General features: G+C 47.9%; 15 non-coding genes across 15 annotated transcripts; all 15 read right to left on the bottom strand.

Annotated features, from left to right (window-relative positions):
* Positions 1–187, bottom strand: LOC142715842 (U2 spliceosomal RNA; the record flags this gene model as incomplete). Its single annotated transcript, XR_012871167.1, has 1 exon — positions 1–187. It is a non-coding gene; the product is annotated as a U2 spliceosomal RNA (small nuclear RNA).
* Positions 188–1,475: 1,288 nt separating this feature from the next.
* On the bottom strand, positions 1,476–1,666 carry LOC142715834 (U2 spliceosomal RNA). The gene has a single exon (XR_012871160.1). It is a non-coding gene; the product is annotated as a U2 spliceosomal RNA (small nuclear RNA).
* A 1,292-nt stretch (positions 1,667–2,958) lies between these two features.
* On the bottom strand, positions 2,959–3,149 carry LOC142715833 (U2 spliceosomal RNA). Its single transcript, XR_012871159.1, has one exon. It is a non-coding gene; the product is annotated as a U2 spliceosomal RNA (small nuclear RNA).
* A 1,288-nt stretch (positions 3,150–4,437) lies between these two features.
* On the bottom strand, positions 4,438–4,628 carry LOC142715894 (U2 spliceosomal RNA). The gene has a single exon (XR_012871215.1). It is a non-coding gene; the product is annotated as a U2 spliceosomal RNA (small nuclear RNA).
* A 1,296-nt stretch (positions 4,629–5,924) lies between these two features.
* On the bottom strand, positions 5,925–6,115 carry LOC142715893 (U2 spliceosomal RNA). Its single transcript, XR_012871214.1, has one exon. It is a non-coding gene; the product is annotated as a U2 spliceosomal RNA (small nuclear RNA).
* Positions 6,116–7,391: 1,276 nt separating this feature from the next.
* LOC142715892 (U2 spliceosomal RNA) lies at positions 7,392–7,582 on the bottom strand. Its single transcript, XR_012871213.1, has one exon. It is a non-coding gene; the product is annotated as a U2 spliceosomal RNA (small nuclear RNA).
* A 1,281-nt stretch (positions 7,583–8,863) lies between these two features.
* Positions 8,864–9,054, bottom strand: LOC142715891 (U2 spliceosomal RNA). The gene has a single exon (XR_012871212.1). It is a non-coding gene; the product is annotated as a U2 spliceosomal RNA (small nuclear RNA).
* A 1,276-nt stretch (positions 9,055–10,330) lies between these two features.
* On the bottom strand, positions 10,331–10,521 carry LOC142715839 (U2 spliceosomal RNA). The gene has a single exon (XR_012871165.1). It is a non-coding gene; the product is annotated as a U2 spliceosomal RNA (small nuclear RNA).
* Positions 10,522–11,822: 1,301 nt separating this feature from the next.
* LOC142715890 (U2 spliceosomal RNA) lies at positions 11,823–12,013 on the bottom strand. The gene has a single exon (XR_012871211.1). It is a non-coding gene; the product is annotated as a U2 spliceosomal RNA (small nuclear RNA).
* Positions 12,014–13,289: 1,276 nt separating this feature from the next.
* On the bottom strand, positions 13,290–13,480 carry LOC142715837 (U2 spliceosomal RNA). Its single transcript, XR_012871163.1, has one exon. It is a non-coding gene; the product is annotated as a U2 spliceosomal RNA (small nuclear RNA).
* A 1,297-nt stretch (positions 13,481–14,777) lies between these two features.
* On the bottom strand, positions 14,778–14,968 carry LOC142715888 (U2 spliceosomal RNA). The gene has a single exon (XR_012871209.1). It is a non-coding gene; the product is annotated as a U2 spliceosomal RNA (small nuclear RNA).
* A 1,280-nt stretch (positions 14,969–16,248) lies between these two features.
* On the bottom strand, positions 16,249–16,439 carry LOC142715887 (U2 spliceosomal RNA). The gene has a single exon (XR_012871208.1). It is a non-coding gene; the product is annotated as a U2 spliceosomal RNA (small nuclear RNA).
* Positions 16,440–17,728: 1,289 nt separating this feature from the next.
* Positions 17,729–17,919, bottom strand: LOC142715886 (U2 spliceosomal RNA). The gene has a single exon (XR_012871207.1). It is a non-coding gene; the product is annotated as a U2 spliceosomal RNA (small nuclear RNA).
* Positions 17,920–19,207: 1,288 nt separating this feature from the next.
* Positions 19,208–19,398, bottom strand: LOC142715885 (U2 spliceosomal RNA). The gene has a single exon (XR_012871206.1). It is a non-coding gene; the product is annotated as a U2 spliceosomal RNA (small nuclear RNA).
* Positions 19,399–20,690: 1,292 nt separating this feature from the next.
* LOC142715883 (U2 spliceosomal RNA) lies at positions 20,691–20,881 on the bottom strand. The gene has a single exon (XR_012871205.1). It is a non-coding gene; the product is annotated as a U2 spliceosomal RNA (small nuclear RNA).
* Positions 20,882–22,000: the final 1,119 nt, after the last annotated feature.

The raw sequence follows: 22,000 nt of genomic DNA, 5'->3' as shown, positions 1-22,000 counted from the left end.
GGTGCACCGGTCCTGGAAATACTGCAATACCAGGTCAATGCGTGGAGTGGACAGAGCAAGCTCTATTTCCATCTCCCTGTTCTAAAAATCCATTTAATATATGGTCCCCAGATAGGGGACGTATCAGATATTAAACTGATAAGAACAGATACTACACTTGATCTTAGCCAAAAGGCCGAGAAGCGATAACCCGAACGGGCCGCGCGTTGCCCGAGCCTGCCCGATACTGCTGTTCAGCCCTTGCAGCGATTCAGCCTACTTCTAGGCAATTCCATGGGGCCCTGCAGGCTCACACACTCACAGCTACACGGGAGGTGAATAAAGGCCGGAGAGGAAGCCAGACAGGATTTGCTTCTTTTGCTTGCACCACAATGCAGTGCTGAAAGAGGAGGAATCTACATAAAAACGCCTTCCTGGCAACGCCCAAATGCCCTGCTGCCATGCAGATAAACACTGGCAGCGGCAGCAAGTGCATGCCCACAGCCACCCCTTGTTCCTTCACACCTTGTATCAGCTGTAATCCAGTCCAGTCCAGTGCTGCCTGCTGAGCAGCACTGACCAACACTGCCTGGGCCCAGGCTTTTATCTCTGAGGCCCCATTATGATGTCAGAAAGCTGGCTCTGGAATCCTGAGGGCTCCACTATGACACGTGCAAAGTTCCGTCTGAACTTTATATAAGACGGTGAGGCTCAGTCAGTCACTCAGTGTTGCCTGAGAGGGCAACACTGCAACAGCCGGCCGCCAGGCTGTCTTTTTTTTGCACAGCTAGTTGCCTCCAGGAGGCCACAAGAGGGAGACAAGGGACTGCAAAATGGAAAATAGGCATCCACCAACTTTACAGACAACTTCTCCTTGCTCCTACAACCTCCATCCTTGCACAGTTTGTTATTCTTCTAGGTAACATAGTAACAAATCCAAATTGCTGCTCTCTTTGTAGGCAAGCAAGGCTTTGTTGCAACTGCAATTCTTACTTCTTCTTGAAATGTAGGGACGACAGTACATTCCATCACATCCATCTAGTGTACACAGGTAGGTCCATTGTGGCGGGCAGGCGAGCGGGCGGGCTGCTTTATTGGCTGTTTGCTGTTCCCCTACTCCACTCCACTATTTGACTGTTGTGCTGCATCAATCAATCAATCAATCAATCAATCAATCAATCAATCAATCAATCAATCAGTGGCTGGCTCAGGTGCAGCTCTTTAACTTACCTAAAAGGGAGGGCGGAGAGAAGACAAGGAAGGTGAATGAGGTGTTCCAATGTGAAATGCCGGAAACACAGAAACACAGACGACACACAACAAGAGGTGGCAATCTATTCATTAATTGCATTTAATCAATGAGCTCATTATCACTCATGCATTGTCCAACAGGTGTTGAAATAATGGGATTAAAAGGGGAGATCCCTTCAGAAAGACAGAAACAATAGCAAAGACAAAAAACACTTTTGGAATCTGCTTTTAGTCAACACATAAGGAAAGGGTGCACCGGTCCTGGAAATACTGCAATACCAGGTCAATGCGTGGAGTGGACAGAGCAAGCTCTATTTCCATCTCCCTGTTCTAAAAATCCATTTAATATATGGTCCCCAGATAGGGGACGTATCAGATATTAAACTGATAAGAACAGATACTACACTTGATCTTAGCCAAAAGGCCGAGAAGCGATAACCCGAACGGGCCGCGCGTTGCCCGAGCCTGCCCGATACTGCTGTTCAGCCCTTGCAGCGATTCAGCCTACTTCTAGGCAATTCCATGGGGCCCTGCAGGCTCACACACTCACAGCTACACGGGAGGTGAATAAAGGCCGGAGAGGAAGCCAGACAGGATTTGCTTCTTTTGCTTGCACCACAATGCAGTGCTGAAAGAGGAGGAATCTACATAAAAACGCCTTCCTGGCAACGCCCAAATGCCCTGCTGCCATGCAGATAAACACTGGCAGCGGCAGCAAGTGCATGCCCACAGCCACCCCTTGTTCCTTCACACCTTGTATCAGCTGTAATCCAGTCCAGTCCAGTGCTGCCTGCTGAGCAGCACTGACCAACACTGCCTGGGCCCAGGCTTTTATCTCTGAGGCCCCATTATGATGTCAGAAAGCTGGCTCTGGAATCCTGAGGGCTCCACTATGACACGTGCAAAGTTCCGTCTGAACTTTATATAAGACGGTGAGGCTCAGTCAGTCACTCAGTGTTGCCTGAGAGGGCAACACTGCAACAGCCGGCCGCCAGGCTGTCTTTTTTTTGCACAGCTAGTTGCCTCCAGGAGGCCACAAGAGGGAGACAAGGGACTGCAAAATGGAAAATAGGCATCCACCAACTTTACAGACAACTTCTCCTTGCTCCTACAACCTCCATCCTTGCACAGTTTGTTATTCTTCTAGGTAACATAGTAACAAATCCAAATTGCTGCTCTCTTTGTAGGCAAGCAAGGCTTTGTTGCAACTGCAATTCTTACTTCTTCTTGAAATGTAGGGACGACAGTACATTCCATCACATCCATCTAGTGTACACAGGTAGGTCCATTGTGGCGGGCAGGCGAGCGGGCGGGCTGCTTTATTGGCTGTTTGCTGTTCCCCTACTCCACTCCACTATTTGACTGTTGTGCTGCATCAATCAATCAATCAATCAATCAATCAATCAATCAATCAATCAATCAATCAATCAGTGGCTGGCTCAGGTGCAGCTCTTTAACTTACCTAAAAGGGAGGGCGGAGAGAAGACAAGGAAGGTGAATGAGGTGTTCCAATGTGAAATGCCGGAAACACAGAAACACAGACGACACACAACAAGAGGTGGCAATCTATTCATTAATTGCATTTAATCAATGAGCTCATTATCACTCATGCATTGTCCAACAGGTGTTGAAATAATGGGATTAAAAGGGGAGATCCCTTCAGAAAGACAGAAACAATAGCAAAGACAAAAAACACTTTTGGAATCTGCTTTTAGTCAACACATAAGGAAAGGGTGCACCGGTCCTGGAAATACTGCAATACCAGGTCAATGCGTGGAGTGGACAGAGCAAGCTCTATTTCCATCTCCCTGTTCTAAAAATCCATTTAATATATGGTCCCCAGATAGGGGACGTATCAGATATTAAACTGATAAGAACAGATACTACACTTGATCTTAGCCAAAAGGCCGAGAAGCGATAACCCGAACGGGCCGCGCGTTGCCCGAGCCTGCCCGATACTGCTGTTCAGCCCTTGCAGCGATTCAGCCTACTTCTAGGCAATTCCATGGGGCCCTGCAGGCTCACACACTCACAGCTACACGGGAGGTGAATAAAGGCCGGAGAGGAAGCCAGACAGGATTTGCTTCTTTTGCTTGCACCACAATGCAGTGCTGAAAGAGGAGGAATCTACATAAAAACGCCTTCCTGGCAACGCCCAAATGCCCTGCTGCCATGCAGATAAACACTGGCAGCGGCAGCAAGTGCATGCCCACAGCCACCCCTTGTTCCTTCACACCTTGTATCAGCTGTAATCCAGTCCAGTCCAGTGCTGCCTGCTGAGCAGCACTGACCAACACTGCCTGGGCCCAGGCTTTTATCTCTGAGGCCCCATTATGATGTCAGAAAGCTGGCTCTGGAATCCTGAGGGCTCCACTATGACACGTGCAAAGTTCCGTCTGAACTTTATATAAGACGGTGAGGCTCAGTCAGTCACTCAGTGTTGCCTGAGAGGGCAACACTGCAACAGCCGGCCGCCAGGCTGTCTTTTTTTTGCACAGCTAGTTGCCTCCAGGAGGCCACAAGAGGGAGACAAGGGACTGCAAAATGGAAAATAGGCATCCACCAACTTTACAGACAACTTCTCCTTGCTCCTACAACCTCCATCCTTGCACAGTTTGTTATTCTTCTAGGTAACATAGTAACAAATCCAAATTGCTGCTCTCTTTGTAGGCAAGCAAGGCTTTGTTGCAACTGCAATTCTTACTTCTTCTTGAAATGTAGGGACGACAGTACATTCCATCACATCCATCTAGTGTACACAGGTAGGTCCATTGTGGCGGGCAGGCGAGCGGGCGGGCTGCTTTATTGGCTGTTTGCTGTTCCCCTACTCCACTCCACTATTTGACTGTTGTGCTGCATCAATCAATCAATCAATCAATCAATCAATCAATCAATCAATCAATCAATCAGTGGCTGGCTCAGGTGCAGCTCTTTAACTTACCTAAAAGGGAGGGCGGAGAGAAGACAAGGAAGGTGAATGAGGTGTTCCAATGTGAAATGCCGGAAACACAGAAACACAGACGACACACAACAAGAGGTGGCAATCTATTCATTAATTGCATTTAATCAATGAGCTCATTATCACTCATGCATTGTCCAACAGGTGTTGAAATAATGGGATTAAAAGGGGAGATCCCTTCAGAAAGACAGAAACAATAGCAAAGACAAAAAACACTTTTGGAATCTGCTTTTAGTCAACACATAAGGAAAGGGTGCACCGGTCCTGGAAATACTGCAATACCAGGTCAATGCGTGGAGTGGACAGAGCAAGCTCTATTTCCATCTCCCTGTTCTAAAAATCCATTTAATATATGGTCCCCAGATAGGGGACGTATCAGATATTAAACTGATAAGAACAGATACTACACTTGATCTTAGCCAAAAGGCCGAGAAGCGATAACCCGAACGGGCCGCGCGTTGCCCGAGCCTGCCCGATACTGCTGTTCAGCCCTTGCAGCGATTCAGCCTACTTCTAGGCAATTCCATGGGGCCCTGCAGGCTCACACACTCACAGCTACACGGGAGGTGAATAAAGGCCGGAGAGGAAGCCAGACAGGATTTGCTTCTTTTGCTTGCACCACAATGCAGTGCTGAAAGAGGAGGAATCTACATAAAAACGCCTTCCTGGCAACGCCCAAATGCCCTGCTGCCATGCAGATAAACACTGGCAGCGGCAGCAAGTGCATGCCCACAGCCACCCCTTGTTCCTTCACACCTTGTATCAGCTGTAATCCAGTCCAGTCCAGTGCTGCCTGCTGAGCAGCACTGACCAACACTGCCTGGGCCCAGGCTTTTATCTCTGAGGCCCCATTATGATGTCAGAAAGCTGGCTCTGGAATCCTGAGGGCTCCACTATGACACGTGCAAAGTTCCGTCTGAACTTTATATAAGACGGTGAGGCTCAGTCAGTCACTCAGTGTTGCCTGAGAGGGCAACACTGCAACAGCCGGCCGCCAGGCTGTCTTTTTTTTGCACAGCTAGTTGCCTCCAGGAGGCCACAAGAGGGAGACAAGGGACTGCAAAATGGAAAATAGGCATCCACCAACTTTACAGACAACTTCTCCTTGCTCCTACAACCTCCATCCTTGCACAGTTTGTTATTCTTCTAGGTAACATAGTAACAAATCCAAATTGCTGCTCTCTTTGTAGGCAAGCAAGGCTTTGTTGCAACTGCAATTCTTACTTCTTCTTGAAATGTAGGGACGACAGTACATTCCATCACATCCATCTAGTGTACACAGGTAGGTCCATTGTGGCGGGCAGGCGAGCGGGCGGGCTGCTTTATTGGCTGTTTGCTGTTCCCCTACTCCACTCCACTATTTGACTGTTGTGCTGCATCAATCAATCAATCAATCAATCAATCAATCAATCAATCAATCAATCAATCAATCAATCAGTGGCTGGCTCAGGTGCAGCTCTTTAACTTACCTAAAAGGGAGGGCGGAGAGAAGACAAGGAAGGTGAATGAGGTGTTCCAATGTGAAATGCCGGAAACACAGAAACACAGACGACACACAACAAGAGGTGGCAATCTATTCATTAATTGCATTTAATCAATGAGCTCATTATCACTCATGCATTGTCCAACAGGTGTTGAAATAATGGGATTAAAAGGGGAGATCCCTTCAGAAAGACAGAAACAATAGCAAAGACAAAAAACACTTTTGGAATCTGCTTTTAGTCAACACATAAGGAAAGGGTGCACCGGTCCTGGAAATACTGCAATACCAGGTCAATGCGTGGAGTGGACAGAGCAAGCTCTATTTCCATCTCCCTGTTCTAAAAATCCATTTAATATATGGTCCCCAGATAGGGGACGTATCAGATATTAAACTGATAAGAACAGATACTACACTTGATCTTAGCCAAAAGGCCGAGAAGCGATAACCCGAACGGGCCGCGCGTTGCCCGAGCCTGCCCGATACTGCTGTTCAGCCCTTGCAGCGATTCAGCCTACTTCTAGGCAATTCCATGGGGCCCTGCAGGCTCACACACTCACAGCTACACGGGAGGTGAATAAAGGCCGGAGAGGAAGCCAGACAGGATTTGCTTCTTTTGCTTGCACCACAATGCAGTGCTGAAAGAGGAGGAATCTACATAAAAACGCCTTCCTGGCAACGCCCAAATGCCCTGCTGCCATGCAGATAAACACTGGCAGCGGCAGCAAGTGCATGCCCACAGCCACCCCTTGTTCCTTCACACCTTGTATCAGCTGTAATCCAGTCCAGTCCAGTGCTGCCTGCTGAGCAGCACTGACCAACACTGCCTGGGCCCAGGCTTTTATCTCTGAGGCCCCATTATGATGTCAGAAAGCTGGCTCTGGAATCCTGAGGGCTCCACTATGACACGTGCAAAGTTCCGTCTGAACTTTATATAAGACGGTGAGGCTCAGTCAGTCACTCAGTGTTGCCTGAGAGGGCAACACTGCAACAGCCGGCCGCCAGGCTGTCTTTTTTTTGCACAGCTAGTTGCCTCCAGGAGGCCACAAGAGGGAGACAAGGGACTGCAAAATGGAAAATAGGCATCCACCAACTTTACAGACAACTTCTCCTTGCTCCTACAACCTCCATCCTTGCACAGTTTGTTATTCTTCTAGGTAACATAGTAACAAATCCAAATTGCTGCTCTCTTTGTAGGCAAGCAAGGCTTTGTTGCAACTGCAATTCTTACTTCTTCTTGAAATGTAGGGACGACAGTACATTCCATCACATCCATCTAGTGTACACAGGTAGGTCCATTGTGGCGGGCAGGCGAGCGGGCGGGCTGCTTTATTGGCTGTTTGCTGTTCCCCTACTCCACTCCACTATTTGACTGTTGTGCTGCATCAATCAATCAATCAATCAATCAATCAATCAATCAATCAGTGGCTGGCTCAGGTGCAGCTCTTTAACTTACCTAAAAGGGAGGGCGGAGAGAAGACAAGGAAGGTGAATGAGGTGTTCCAATGTGAAATGCCGGAAACACAGAAACACAGACGACACACAACAAGAGGTGGCAATCTATTCATTAATTGCATTTAATCAATGAGCTCATTATCACTCATGCATTGTCCAACAGGTGTTGAAATAATGGGATTAAAAGGGGAGATCCCTTCAGAAAGACAGAAACAATAGCAAAGACAAAAAACACTTTTGGAATCTGCTTTTAGTCAACACATAAGGAAAGGGTGCACCGGTCCTGGAAATACTGCAATACCAGGTCAATGCGTGGAGTGGACAGAGCAAGCTCTATTTCCATCTCCCTGTTCTAAAAATCCATTTAATATATGGTCCCCAGATAGGGGACGTATCAGATATTAAACTGATAAGAACAGATACTACACTTGATCTTAGCCAAAAGGCCGAGAAGCGATAACCCGAACGGGCCGCGCGTTGCCCGAGCCTGCCCGATACTGCTGTTCAGCCCTTGCAGCGATTCAGCCTACTTCTAGGCAATTCCATGGGGCCCTGCAGGCTCACACACTCACAGCTACACGGGAGGTGAATAAAGGCCGGAGAGGAAGCCAGACAGGATTTGCTTCTTTTGCTTGCACCACAATGCAGTGCTGAAAGAGGAGGAATCTACATAAAAACGCCTTCCTGGCAACGCCCAAATGCCCTGCTGCCATGCAGATAAACACTGGCAGCGGCAGCAAGTGCATGCCCACAGCCACCCCTTGTTCCTTCACACCTTGTATCAGCTGTAATCCAGTCCAGTCCAGTGCTGCCTGCTGAGCAGCACTGACCAACACTGCCTGGGCCCAGGCTTTTATCTCTGAGGCCCCATTATGATGTCAGAAAGCTGGCTCTGGAATCCTGAGGGCTCCACTATGACACGTGCAAAGTTCCGTCTGAACTTTATATAAGACGGTGAGGCTCAGTCAGTCACTCAGTGTTGCCTGAGAGGGCAACACTGCAACAGCCGGCCGCCAGGCTGTCTTTTTTTTGCACAGCTAGTTGCCTCCAGGAGGCCACAAGAGGGAGACAAGGGACTGCAAAATGGAAAATAGGCATCCACCAACTTTACAGACAACTTCTCCTTGCTCCTACAACCTCCATCCTTGCACAGTTTGTTATTCTTCTAGGTAACATAGTAACAAATCCAAATTGCTGCTCTCTTTGTAGGCAAGCAAGGCTTTGTTGCAACTGCAATTCTTACTTCTTCTTGAAATGTAGGGACGACAGTACATTCCATCACATCCATCTAGTGTACACAGGTAGGTCCATTGTGGCGGGCAGGCGAGCGGGCGGGCTGCTTTATTGGCTGTTTGCTGTTCCCCTACTCCACTCCACTATTTGACTGTTGTGCTGCAATCAATCAATCAATCAATCAATCAATCAATCAATCAATCAATCAGTGGCTGGCTCAGGTGCAGCTCTTTAACTTACCTAAAAGGGAGGGCGGAGAGAAGACAAGGAAGGTGAATGAGGTGTTCCAATGTGAAATGCCGGAAACACAGAAACACAGACGACACACAACAAGAGGTGGCAATCTATTCATTAATTGCATTTAATCAATGAGCTCATTATCACTCATGCATTGTCCAACAGGTGTTGAAATAATGGGATTAAAAGGGGAGATCCCTTCAGAAAGACAGAAACAATAGCAAAGACAAAAAACACTTTTGGAATCTGCTTTTAGTCAACACATAAGGAAAGGGTGCACCGGTCCTGGAAATACTGCAATACCAGGTCAATGCGTGGAGTGGACAGAGCAAGCTCTATTTCCATCTCCCTGTTCTAAAAATCCATTTAATATATGGTCCCCAGATAGGGGACGTATCAGATATTAAACTGATAAGAACAGATACTACACTTGATCTTAGCCAAAAGGCCGAGAAGCGATAACCCGAACGGGCCGCGCGTTGCCCGAGCCTGCCCGATACTGCTGTTCAGCCCTTGCAGCGATTCAGCCTACTTCTAGGCAATTCCATGGGGCCCTGCAGGCTCACACACTCACAGCTACACGGGAGGTGAATAAAGGCCGGAGAGGAAGCCAGACAGGATTTGCTTCTTTTGCTTGCACCACAATGCAGTGCTGAAAGAGGAGGAATCTACATAAAAACGCCTTCCTGGCAACGCCCAAATGCCCTGCTGCCATGCAGATAAACACTGGCAGCGGCAGCAAGTGCATGCCCACAGCCACCCCTTGTTCCTTCACACCTTGTATCAGCTGTAATCCAGTCCAGTCCAGTGCTGCCTGCTGAGCAGCACTGACCAACACTGCCTGGGCCCAGGCTTTTATCTCTGAGGCCCCATTATGATGTCAGAAAGCTGGCTCTGGAATCCTGAGGGCTCCACTATGACACGTGCAAAGTTCCGTCTGAACTTTATATAAGACGGTGAGGCTCAGTCAGTCACTCAGTGTTGCCTGAGAGGGCAACACTGCAACAGCCGGCCGCCAGGCTGTCTTTTTTTTGCACAGCTAGTTGCCTCCAGGAGGCCACAAGAGGGAGACAAGGGACTGCAAAATGGAAAATAGGCATCCACCAACTTTACAGACAACTTCTCCTTGCTCCTACAACCTCCATCCTTGCACAGTTTGTTATTCTTCTAGGTAACATAGTAACAAATCCAAATTGCTGCTCTCTTTGTAGGCAAGCAAGGCTTTGTTGCAACTGCAATTCTTACTTCTTCTTGAAATGTAGGGACGACAGTACATTCCATCACATCCATCTAGTGTACACAGGTAGGTCCATTGTGGCGGGCAGGCGAGCGGGCGGGCTGCTTTATTGGCTGTTTGCTGTTCCCCTACTCCACTCCACTATTTGACTGTTGTGCTGCATCAATCAATCAATCAATCAATCAATCAATCAATCAATCAGTGGCTGGCTCAGGTGCAGCTCTTTAACTTACCTAAAAGGGAGGGCGGAGAGAAGACAAGGAAGGTGAATGAGGTGTTCCAATGTGAAATGCCGGAAACACAGAAACACAGACGACACACAACAAGAGGTGGCAATCTATTCATTAATTGCATTTAATCAATGAGCTCATTATCACTCATGCATTGTCCAACAGGTGTTGAAATAATGGGATTAAAAGGGGAGATCCCTTCAGAAAGACAGAAACAATAGCAAAGACAAAAAACACTTTTGGAATCTGCTTTTAGTCAACACATAAGGAAAGGGTGCACCGGTCCTGGAAATACTGCAATACCAGGTCAATGCGTGGAGTGGACAGAGCAAGCTCTATTTCCATCTCCCTGTTCTAAAAATCCATTTAATATATGGTCCCCAGATAGGGGACGTATCAGATATTAAACTGATAAGAACAGATACTACATTTGATCTTAGCCAAAAGGCCGAGAAGCGATAACCCGAACGGGCCGCGCGTTGCCCGAGCCTGCCCGATACTGCTGTTCAGCCCTTGCAGCGATTCAGCCTACTTCTAGGCAATTCCATGGGGCCCTGCAGGCTCACACACTCACAGCTACACGGGAGGTGAATAAAGGCCGGAGAGGAAGCCAGACAGGATTTGCTTCTTTTGCTTGCACCACAATGCAGTGCTGAAAGAGGAGGAATCTACATAAAAACGCCTTCCTGGCAACGCCCAAATGCCCTGCTGCCATGCAGATAAACACTGGCAGCGGCAGCAAGTGCATGCCCACAGCCACCCCTTGTTCCTTCACACCTTGTATCAGCTGTAATCCAGTCCAGTCCAGTGCTGCCTGCTGAGCAGCACTGACCAACACTGCCTGGGCCCAGGCTTTTATCTCTGAGGCCCCATTATGATGTCAGAAAGCTGGCTCTGGAATCCTGAGGGCTCCACTATGACACGTGCAAAGTTCCGTCTGAACTTTATATAAGACGGTGAGGCTCAGTCAGTCACTCAGTGTTGCCTGAGAGGGCAACACTGCAACAGCCGGCCGCCAGGCTGTCTTTTTTTTTGCACAGCTAGTTGCCTCCAGGAGGCCACAAGAGGGAGACAAGGGACTGCAAAATGGAAAATAGGCATCCACCAACTTTACAGACAACTTCTCCTTGCTCCTACAACCTCCATCCTTGCACAGTTTGTTATTCTTCTAGGTAACATAGTAACAAATCCAAATTGCTGCTCTCTTTGTAGGCAAGCAAGGCTTTGTTGCAACTGCAATTCTTACTTCTTCTTGAAATGTAGGGACGACAGTACATTCCATCACATCCATCTAGTGTACACAGGTAGGTCCATTGTGGCGGGCAGGCGAGCGGGTGGGCTGCTTTATTGGCTGTTTGCTGTTCCCCTACTCCACTCCACTATTTGACTGTTGTGCTGCATCAATCAATCAATCAATCAATCAATCAATCAATCAATCAATCAATCAATCAATCAATCAATCAGTGGCTGGCTCAGGTGCAGCTCTTTAACTTACCTAAAAGGGAGGGCGGAGAGAAGACAAGGAAGGTGAATGAGGTGTTCCAATGTGAAATGCCGGAAACACAGAAACACAGACGACACACAACAAGAGGTGGCAATCTATTCATTAATTGCATTTAATCAATGAGCTCATTATCACTCATGCATTGTCCAACAGGTGTTGAAATAATGGGATTAAAAGGGGAGATCCCTTCAGAAAGACAGAAACAATAGCAAAGACAAAAAACACTTTTGGAATCTGCTTTTAGTCAACACATAAGGAAAGGGTGCACCGGTCCTGGAAATACTGCAATACCAGGTCAATGCGTGGAGTGGACAGAGCAAGCTCTATTTCCATCTCCCTGTTCTAAAAATCCATTTAATATATGGTCCCCAGATAGGGGACGTATCAGATATTAAACTGATAAGAACAGATACTACACTTGATCTTAGCCAAAAGGCCGAGAAGCGATAACCCGAACGGGCCGCGCGTTGCCCGAGCCTGCCCGATACTGCTGTTCAGCCCTTGCAGCGATTCAGCCTACTTCTAGGCAATTCCATGGGGCCCTGCAGGCTCACACACTCACAGCTACACGGGAGGTGAATAAAGGCCGGAGAGGAAGCCAGACAGGATTTGCTTCTTTTGCTTGCACCACAATGCAGTGCTGAAAGAGGAGGAATCTACATAAAAACGCCTTCCTGGCAACGCCCAAATGCCCTGCTGCCATGCAGATAAACACTGGCAGCGGCAGCAAGTGCATGCCCACAGCCACCCCTTGTTCCTTCACACCTTGTATCAGCTGTAATCCAGTCCAGTCCAGTGCTGCCTGCTGAGCAGCACTGACCAACACTGCCTGGGCCCAGGCTTTTATCTCTGAGGCCCCATTATGATGTCAGAAAGCTGGCTCTGGAATCCTGAGGGCTCCACTATGACACGTGCAAAGTTCCGTCTGAACTTTATATAAGACGGTGAGGCTCAGTCAGTCACTCAGTGTTGCCTGAGAGGGCAACACTGCAACAGCCGGCCGCCAGGCTGTCTTTTTTTTGCACAGCTAGTTGCCTCCAGGAGGCCACAAGAGGGAGACAAGGGACTGCAAAATGGAAAATAGGCATCCACCAACTTTACAGACAACTTCTCCTTGCTCCTACAACCTCCATCCTTGCACAGTTTGTTATTCTTCTAGGTAACATAGTAACAAATCCAAATTGCTGCTCTCTTTGTAGGCAAGCAAGGCTTTGTTGCAACTGCAATTCTTACTTCTTCTTGAAATGTAGGGACGACAGTACATTCCATCACATCCATCTAGTGTACACAGGTAGGTCCATTGTGGCGGGCAGGCGAGCGGGTGGGCTGCTTTATTGGCTGTTTGCTGTTCCCCTACTCCACTCCACTATTTGACTGTTGTGCTGCATCAATCAATCAATCAATCAATCAATCAATCAATCAATCAGTGGCTGGCTCAGGTGCAGCTCTTTAACTTACCTAAAAGGGAGGGCGGAGAGAAGACAAGGAAGGTGAATGAGGTGTTCCAATGTGAAATGCCGGAAACACAGAAACACAGACGACACACAACAAGAGGTGGCAATCTATTCATTAATTGCATTTAATCAATGAGCTCATTATCACTCATGCATTGTCCAACAGGTGTTGAAATAATGGGATTAAAAGGGGAGATCCCTTCAGAAAGACAGAAACAATAGCAAAGACAAAAAACACTTTTGGAATCTGCTTTTAGTCAACACATAAGGAAAGGGTGCACCGGTCCTGGAAATACTGCAATACCAGGTCAATGCGTGGAGTGGACAGAGCAAGCTCTATTTCCATCTCCCTGTTCTAAAAATCCATTTAATATATGGTCCCCAGATAGGGGACGTATCAGATATTAAACTGATAAGAACAGATACTACATTTGATCTTAGCCAAAAGGCCGAGAAGCGATAACCCGAACGGGCCGCGCGTTGCCCGAGCCTGCCCGATACTGCTGTTCAGCCCTTGCAGCGATTCAGCCTACTTCTAGGCAATTCCATGGGGCCCTGCAGGCTCACACACTCACAGCTACACGGGAGGTGAATAAAGGCCGGAGAGGAAGCCAGACAGGATTTGCTTCTTTTGCTTGCACCACAATGCAGTGCTGAAAGAGGAGGAATCTACATAAAAACGCCTTCCTGGCAACGCCCAAATGCCCTGCTGCCATGCAGATAAACACTGGCAGCGGCAGCAAGTGCATGCCCACAGCCACCCCTTGTTCCTTCACACCTTGTATCAGCTGTAATCCAGTCCAGTCCAGTGCTGCCTGCTGAGCAGCACTGACCAACACTGCCTGGGCCCAGGCTTTTATCTCTGAGGCCCCATTATGATGTCAGAAAGCTGGCTCTGGAATCCTGAGGGCTCCACTATGACACGTGCAAAGTTCCGTCTGAACTTTATATAAGACGGTGAGGCTCAGTCAGTCACTCAGTGTTGCCTGAGAGGGCAACACTGCAACAGCCGGCCGCCAGGCTGTCTTTTTTTTTGCACAGCTAGTTGCCTCCAGGAGGCCACAAGAGGGAGACAAGGGACTGCAAAATGGAAAATAGGCATCCACCAACTTTACAGACAACTTCTCCTTGCTCCTACAACCTCCATCCTTGCACAGTTTGTTATTCTTCTAGGTAACATAGTAACAAATCCAAATTGCTGCTCTCTTTGTAGGCAAGCAAGGCTTTGTTGCAACTGCAATTCTTACTTCTTCTTGAAATGTAGGGACGACAGTACATTCCATCACATCCATCTAGTGTACACAGGTAGGTCCATTGTGGCGGGCAGGCGAGCGGGTGGGCTGCTTTATTGGCTGTTTGCTGTTCCCCTACTCCACTCCACTATTTGACTGTTGTGCTGCATCAATCAATCAATCAATCAATCAATCAATCAATCAATCAATCAATCAATCAATCAATCAGTGGCTGGCTCAGGTGCAGCTCTTTAACTTACCTAAAAGGGAGGGCGGAGAGAAGACAAGGAAGGTGAATGAGGTGTTCCAATGTGAAATGCCGGAAACACAGAAACACAGACGACACACAACAAGAGGTGGCAATCTATTCATTAATTGCATTTAATCAATGAGCTCATTATCACTCATGCATTGTCCAACAGGTGTTGAAATAATGGGATTAAAAGGGGAGATCCCTTCAGAAAGACAGAAACAATAGCAAAGACAAAAAACACTTTTGGAATCTGCTTTTAGTCAACACATAAGGAAAGGGTGCACCGGTCCTGGAAATACTGCAATACCAGGTCAATGCGTGGAGTGGACAGAGCAAGCTCTATTTCCATCTCCCTGTTCTAAAAATCCATTTAATATATGGTCCCCAGATAGGGGACGTATCAGATATTAAACTGATAAGAACAGATACTACACTTGATCTTAGCCAAAAGGCCGAGAAGCGATAACCCGAACGGGCCGCGCGTTGCCCGAGCCTGCCCGATACTGCTGTTCAGCCCTTGCAGCGATTCAGCCTACTTCTAGGCAATTCCATGGGGCCCTGCAGGCTCACACACTCACAGCTACACGGGAGGTGAATAAAGGCCGGAGAGGAAGCCAGACAGGATTTGCTTCTTTTGCTTGCACCACAATGCAGTGCTGAAAGAGGAGGAATCTACATAAAAACGCCTTCCTGGCAACGCCCAAATGCCCTGCTGCCATGCAGATAAACACTGGCAGCGGCAGCAAGTGCATGCCCACAGCCACCCCTTGTTCCTTCACACCTTGTATCAGCTGTAATCCAGTCCAGTCCAGTGCTGCCTGCTGAGCAGCACTGACCAACACTGCCTGGGCCCAGGCTTTTATCTCTGAGGCCCCATTATGATGTCAGAAAGCTGGCTCTGGAATCCTGAGGGCTCCACTATGACACGTGCAAAGTTCCGTCTGAACTTTATATAAGACGGTGAGGCTCAGTCAGTCACTCAGTGTTGCCTGAGAGGGCAACACTGCAACAGCCGGCCGCCAGGCTGTCTTTTTTTTGCACAGCTAGTTGCCTCCAGGAGGCCACAAGAGGGAGACAAGGGACTGCAAAATGGAAAATAGGCATCCACCAACTTTACAGACAACTTCTCCTTGCTCCTACAACCTCCATCCTTGCACAGTTTGTTATTCTTCTAGGTAACATAGTAACAAATCCAAATTGCTGCTCTCTTTGTAGGCAAGCAAGGCTTTGTTGCAACTGCAATTCTTACTTCTTCTTGAAATGTAGGGACGACAGTACATTCCATCACATCCATCTAGTGTACACAGGTAGGTCCATTGTGGCGGGCAGGCGAGCGGGCGGGCTGCTTTATTGGCTGTTTGCTGTTCCCCTACTCCACTCCACTATTTGACTGTTGTGCTGCATCAATCAATCAATCAATCAATCAATCAATCAATCAATCAATCAGTGGCTGGCTCAGGTGCAGCTCTTTAACTTACCTAAAAGGGAGGGCGGAGAGAAGACAAGGAAGGTGAATGAGGTGTTCCAATGTGAAATGCCGGAAACACAGAAACACAGACGACACACAACAAGAGGTGGCAATCTATTCATTAATTGCATTTAATCAATGAGCTCATTATCACTCATGCATTGTCCAACAGGTGTTGAAATAATGGGATTAAAAGGGGAGATCCCTTCAGAAAGACAGAAACAATAGCAAAGACAAAAAACACTTTTGGAATCTGCTTTTAGTCAACACATAAGGAAAGGGTGCACCGGTCCTGGAAATACTGCAATACCAGGTCAATGCGTGGAGTGGACAGAGCAAGCTCTATTTCCATCTCCCTGTTCTAAAAATCCATTTAATATATGGTCCCCAGATAGGGGACGTATCAGATATTAAACTGATAAGAACAGATACTACACTTGATCTTAGCCAAAAGGCCGAGAAGCGATAACCCGAACGGGCCGCGCGTTGCCCGAGCCTGCCCGATACTGCTGTTCAGCCCTTGCAGCGATTCAGCCTACTTCTAGGCAATTCCATGGGGCCCTGCAGGCTCACACACTCACAGCTACACGGGAGGTGAATAAAGGCCGGAGAGGAAGCCAGACAGGATTTGCTTCTTTTGCTTGCACCACAATGCAGTGCTGAAAGAGGAGGAATCTACATAAAAACGCCTTCCTGGCAACGCCCAAATGCCCTGCTGCCATGCAGATAAACACTGGCAGCGGCAGCAAGTGCATGCCCACAGCCACCCCTTGTTCCTTCACACCTTGTATCAGCTGTAATCCAGTCCAGTCCAGTGCTGCCTGCTGAGCAGCACTGACCAACACTGCCTGGGCCCAGGCTTTTATCTCTGAGGCCCCATTATGATGTCAGAATGCTGGCTCTGGAATCCTGAGGGCTCCACTATGACACGTGCAAAGTTCCGTCTGAACTTTATATAAGACGGTGAGGCTCAGTCAGTCACTCAGTGTTGCCTGAGAGGGCAACACTGCAACAGCCGGCCGCCAGGCTGTCTTTTTTTTTGCACAGCTAGTTGCCTCCAGGAGGCCACAAGAGGGAGACAAGGGACTGCAAAATGGAAAATAGGCATCCACCAACTTTACAGACAACTTCTCCTTGCTCCTACAACCTCCATCCTTGCACAGTTTGTTATTCTTCTAGGTAACATAGTAACAAATCCAAATTGCTGCTCTCTTTGTAGGCAAGCAAGGCTTTGTTGCAACTGCAATTCTTACTTCTTCTTGAAATGTAGGGACGACAGTACATTCCATCACATCCATCTAGTGTACACAGGTAGGTCCATTGTGGCGGGCAGGCGAGCGGGCGGGCTGCTTTATTGGCTGTTTGCTGTTCCCCTACTCCACTCCACTATTTGACTGTTGTGCTGCATCAATCAATCAATCAATCAATCAATCAATCAATCAATCAATCAATCAATCAGTGGCTGGCTCAGGTGCAGCTCTTTAACTTACCTAAAAGGGAGGGCGGAGAGAAGACAAGGAAGGTGAATGAGGTGTTCCAATGTGAAATGCCGGAAACACAGAAACACAGACAACACACAACAAGAGGTGGCAATCTATTCATTAATTGCATTTAATCAATGAGCTCATTATCACTCATGCATTGTCCAACAGGTGTTGAAATAATGGGATTAAAAGGGGAGATCCCTTCAGAAAGACAGAAACAATAGCAAAGACAAAAAACACTTTTGGAATCTGCTTTTAGTCAACACATAAGGAAAGGGTGCACCGGTCCTGGAAATACTGCAATACCAGGTCAATGCGTGGAGTGGACAGAGCAAGCTCTATTTCCATCTCCCTGTTCTAAAAATCCATTTAATATATGGTCCCCAGATAGGGGACGTATCAGATATTAAACTGATAAGAACAGATACTACACTTGATCTTAGCCAAAAGGCCGAGAAGCGATAACCCGAACGGGCCGCGCGTTGCCCGAGCCTGCCCGATACTGCTGTTCAGCCCTTGCAGCGATTCAGCCTACTTCTAGGCAATTCCATGGGGCCCTGCAGGCTCACACACTCACAGCTACACGGGAGGTGAATAAAGGCCGGAGAGGAAGACAGACAGGATTTGCTTCTTTTGCTTGCACCACAATGCAGTGCTGAAAGAGGAGGAATCTACATAAAAACGCCTTCCTGGCAACGCCCAAATGCCCTGCTGCCATGCAGATAAACACTGGCAGCGGCAGCAAGTGCATGCCCACAGCCACCCCTTGTTCCTTCACACCTTGTATCAGCTGTAATCCAGTCCAGTCCAGTGCTGCCTGCTGAGCAGCACTGACCAACACTGCCTGGGCCCAGGCTTTTATCTCTGAGGCCCCATTATGATGTCAGAAAGCTGGCTCTGGAATCCTGAGGGCTCCACTATGACACGTGCAAAGTTCCGTCTGAACTTTATATAAGACGGTGAGGCTCAGTCAGTCACTCAGTGTTGCCTGAGAGGGCAACACTGCAACAGCCGGCCGCCAGGCTGTCTTTTTTTTGCACAGCTAGTTGCCTCCAGGAGGCCACAAGAGGGAGACAAGGGACTGCAAAATGGAAAATAGGCATCCACCAACTTTACAGACAACTTCTCCTTGCTCCTACAACCTCCATCCTTGCACAGTTTGTTATTCTTCTAGGTAACATAGTAACAAATCCAAATTGCTGCTCTCTTTGTAGGCAAGCAAGGCTTTGTTGCAACTGCAATTCTTACTTCTTCTTGAAATGTAGGGACGACAGTACATTCCATCACATCCATCTAGTGTACACAGGTAGGTCCATTGTGGCGGGCAGGCGAGCGGGCGGGCTGCTTTATTGGCTGTTTGCTGTTCCCCTACTCCACTCCACTATTTGACTGTTGTGCTGCATCAATCAATCAATCAATCAATCAATCAATCAATCAATCAATCAATCAATCAGTGGCTGGCTCAGGTGCAGCTCTTTAACTTACCTAAAAGGGAGGGCGGAGAGAAGACAAGGAAGGTGAATGAGGTGTTCCAATGTGAAATGCCGGAAACACAGAAACACAGACGACACACAACAAGAGGTGGCAATCTATTCATTAATTGCATTTAATCAATGAGCTCATTATCACTCATGCATTGTCCAACAGGTGTTGAAATAATGGGATTAAAAGGGGAGATCCCTTCAGAAAGACAGAAACAATAGCAAAGACAAAAAACACTTTTGGAATCTGCTTTTAGTCAACACATAAGGAAAGGGTGCACCGGTCCTGGAAATACTGCAATACCAGGTCAATGCGTGGAGTGGACAGAGCAAGCTCTATTTCCATCTCCCTGTTCTAAAAATCCATTTAATATATGGTCCCCAGATAGGGGACGTATCAGATATTAAACTGATAAGAACAGATACTACACTTGATCTTAGCCAAAAGGCCGAGAAGCGATAACCCGAACGGGCCGCGCGTTGCCCGAGCCTGCCCGATACTGCTGTTCAGCCCTTGCAGCGATTCAGCCTACTTCTAGGCAATTCCATGGGGCCCTGCAGGCTCACACACTCACAGCTACACGGGAGGTGAATAAAGGCCGGAGAGGAAGCCAGACAGGATTTGCTTCTTTTGCTTGCACCACAATGCAGTGCTGAAAGAGGAGGAATCTACATAAAAACGCCTTCCTGGCAACGCCCAAATGCCCTGCTACCATGCAGATAAACACTGGCAGCGGCAGCAAGTGCATGCCCACAGCCACCCCTTGTTCCTTCACACCTTGTATCAGCTGTAATCCAGTCCAGTCCAGTGCTGCCTGCTGAGCAGCACTGACCAACACTGCCTGGGCCCAGGCTTTTATCTCTGAGGCCCCATTATGATGTCAGAAAGCTGGCTCTGGAATCCTGAGGGCTCCACTATGACACGTGCAAAGTTCCGTCTGAACTTTATATAAGACGGTGAGGCTCAGTCAGTCACTCAGTGTTGCCTGAGAGGGCAACACTGCAACAGCCGGCCGCCAGGCTGTCTTTTTTTTGCACAGCTAGTTGCCTCCAGGAGGCCACAAGAGGGAGACAAGGGACTGCAAAATGGAAAATAGGCATCCACCAACTTTACAGACAACTTCTCCTTGCTCCTACAACCTCCATCCTTGCACAGTTTGTTATTCTTCTAGGTAACATAGTAACAAATCCAAATTGCTGCTCTCTTTGTAGGCAAGCAAGGCTTTGTTGCAACTGCAATTCTTACTTCTTCTTGAAATGTAGGGACGACAGTACATTCCATCACATCCATCTAGTGTACACAGGTAGGTCCATTGTGGCGGGCAGGCGAGCGGGCGGGCTGCTTTATTGGCTGTTTGCTGTTCCCCTACTCCACTCCACTATTTGACTGTTGTGCTGCATCAATCAATCAATCAATCAATCAATCAATCAATCAATCAATCAATCAATCAATCAGTGGCTGGCTCAGGTGCAGCTCTTTAACTTACCTAAAAGGGAGGGCGGAGAGAAGACAAGGAAGGTGAATGAGGTGTTCCAATGTGAAATGCCGGAAACACAGAAACACAGACGACACACAACAAGAGGTGGCAATCTATTCATTAATTGCATTTAATCAATGAGCTCATTATCACTCATGCATTGTCCAACAGGTGTTGAAATAATGGGATTAAAAGGGGAGATCCCTTCAGAAAGACAGAAACAATAGCAAAGACAAAAAACACTTTTGGAATCTGCTTTTAGTCAACACATAAGGAAAGGGTGCACCGGTCCTGGAAATACTGCAATACCAGGTCAATGCGTGGAGTGGACAGAGCAAGCTCTATTTCCATCTCCCTGTTCTAAAAATCCATTTAATATATGGTCCCCAGATAGGGGACGTATCAGATATTAAACTGATAAGAACAGATACTACACTTGATCTTAGCCAAAAGGCCGAGAAGCGATAACCCGAACGGGCCGCGCGTTGCCCGAGCCTGCCCGATACTGCTGTTCAGCCCTTGCAGCGATTCAGCCTACTTCTAGGCAATTCCATGGGGCCCTGCAGGCTCACACACTCACAGCTACACGGGAGGTGAATAAAGGCCGGAGAGGAAGCCAGACAGGATTTGCTTCTTTTGCTTGCACCACAATGCAGTGCTGAAAGAGGAGGAATCTACATAAAAACGCCTTCCTGGCAACGCCCAAATGCCCTGCTGCCATGCAGATAAACACTGGCAGCGGCAGCAAGTGCATGCCCACAGCCACCCCTTGTTCCTTCACACCTTGTATCAGCTGTAATCCAGTCCAGTCCAGTGCTGCCTGCTGAGCAGCACTGACCAACACTGCCTGGGCCCAGGCTTTTATCTCTGAGGCCCCATTATGATGTCAGAAAGCTGGCTCTGGAATCCTGAGGGCTCCACTATGACACGTGCAAAGTTCCGTCTGAACTTTATATAAGACGGTGAGGCTCAGTCAGTCACTCAGTGTTGCCTGAGAGGGCAACACTGCAACAGCCGGCCGCCAGGCTGTCTTTTTTTTGCACAGCTAGTTGCCTCCAGGAGGCCACAAGAGGGAGACAAGGGACTGCAAAATGGAAAATAGGCATCCACCAACTTTACAGACAACTTCTCCTTGCTCCTACAACCTCCATCCTTGCACAGTTTGTTATTCTTCTAGGTAACATAGTAACAAATCCAAATTGCTGCTCTCTTTGTAGGCAAGCAAGGCTTTGTTGCAACTGCAATTCTTACTTCTTCTTGAAATGTAGGGACGACAGTACATTCCATCACATCCATCTAGTGTACACAGGTAGGTCCATTGTGGCGGGCAGGCGAGCGGGCGGGCTGCTTTATTGGCTGTTTGCTGTTCCCCTACTCCACTCCACTATTTGACTGTTGTGCTGCATCAATCAATCAATCAATCAATCAATCAATCAATCAATCAATCAATCAATCAATCAATCAGTGGCTGGCTCAGGTGCAGCTCTTTAACTTACCTAAAAGGGAGGGCGGAGAGAAGACAAGGAAGGTGAATGAGGTGTTCCAATGTGAAATGCCGGAAACACAGAAACACAGACGACACACA

The sequence above is a fragment of the Rhinoderma darwinii genome, unplaced genomic scaffold (genome assembly GCF_050947455.1).
Source record: "Rhinoderma darwinii isolate aRhiDar2 unplaced genomic scaffold, aRhiDar2.hap1 Scaffold_4456, whole genome shotgun sequence".
Taxonomy (NCBI): Eukaryota; Metazoa; Chordata; class Amphibia; order Anura; family Rhinodermatidae; genus Rhinoderma; species Rhinoderma darwinii.
The sequence above is the reverse complement of the archived record's forward strand: the minus strand, read 5'-3'. Positions and strand labels throughout refer to the sequence as shown.